Raw genomic sequence first — 1,659 nt, 5'->3', positions numbered from 1 at the left:
ACACACACACACACATGCACACACTTACACTTTAAACATGCCACCTTTGACCCCATATCAATCACAGATTAGAACGAGAACAATGTATGATTATTCAAATGTCGCGTGTGAAAGCAAGGAGGCCATCTATAAATATTAATTAAGATATCACGCTTATTTCACGCTCCGACGCACTGAGTCATCGTAAATTAAGCGCACAATTGTGTGAAACCGCGGTGAAATCAGGCTCTCGTCAAACTACTGAAATAGAAGAAACTCACATTTTCACTCCCATTATCAAGGCAATAGTTTTTGGTGTGGGGCTAAAAGTCCTTTGCGTCCATTTAAAAACACACCCCTTTGTGGATTTTTGTTTTAGCAAGTGTTTTGCGGCACTCGCAACACAATAAGGTCATATAAGTGCCGAAGACTAGAGGTGTTACAAGAGAGTAACACACACAAAACGAAGGCGAGAAGATAAAGAAGATAGATGTTTGATAGGAAAGAAGAAGCAAACCACACCAGAGCACCCGCCAACCACCCACCTTTGTGGATTTGTTGTGGATTTTGGCTGAAAAACGTTCATCAAAGGCACAAAAAAGAAATACATTTGCAGTTTCCTTGGACACCATCAAACTCTGGAAGTCATCAAACTTTGGCGGCTATTTTCTCGCTAATTTGACCTCTGACACCAGCGACTCCCACCTCCTTTAATCGCAAATATCTCGACTTTTGTTTAAGATACTTGGACTTGTTTGTTGTGGTTGGGTTGGGTTTTTTTCCCATCAAAAGCAAGGCAAAGAACAGGCTTTAATATGAGACCAAGTAATTCCACCCGCCCCAAAATTGACGAGCGCTTGGTTCCATCGCGTCGTTGCACAATTATCAAGGCGACAACAATTTAGAAAGGATGAGAGCGTGGCAATCCGATGAAAAAGTGTTCCGGGAAAAATCGCTAGCTCAAAATGATTACTCAGCAATAATAGCATAATGACCACAGCACGCGAGCAAGCTTCTTAAAAAAATTACTATCGGCATTTCACGGCTCTCTCGACACAGTTTGGATAATTCATGAGGCGGGTTTCATTCATCCCTGTCTGTCACGCTAGCCCGAGCTGAGAGGGATACAACGTCCCAGAGGAAAGACTGAGTTTTAGTTAAAATTTTACGGCACTTGCAACACAATTAGGTCATATAAGTGCCGAAGATTAGAGGGGTTAATACAAGAGAGTAACAAACACAAAAAAGGAGGAGGGGAGATAAGGACGATAGAGTCGATAGTTGTTTGATAGGAAAGAAGGAGCAAACCACACCATAGCACCCGCCAACCGCCCGCGAAAAGACTGAGATACTGGACAAAATGTCTCCCCACAAAAGTCAGGACTCGAACCCTGGTCTTGTGCGAACAACGGCGAGGCGTCTAGCCGCTACAGCACTGACTCCGGTGAGAGTCAGCCGGGTGGGACGGTGTCTGTGGGTTAGTGTTGGTATGGTAAGTGTTTTACGGTGTGGAGTCTGTGGGTTAGTGTTGGTATGGTAAGTGTTTTACGGTGTGGAGTCTGTGGGTTAGTGTTGGTATGGTAAGTGTTTTACGGTGTGGAGTCTGCGGGTTTGTTTTGGTACGTGTTTTTACGGCGCTCGCAACTCTATAAGATCACAGATCTATATTTTTTATATATA

This window comes from Aplysia californica, unplaced genomic scaffold, assembly GCF_000002075.1.
Source record: "Aplysia californica isolate F4 #8 unplaced genomic scaffold, AplCal3.0 scaffold01793, whole genome shotgun sequence".
NCBI lineage: Eukaryota > Metazoa > Mollusca > Gastropoda > Aplysiida > Aplysiidae > Aplysia > Aplysia californica.
The sequence above is the reverse complement of the archived record's forward strand: the minus strand, read 5'-3'. Positions refer to the sequence as shown.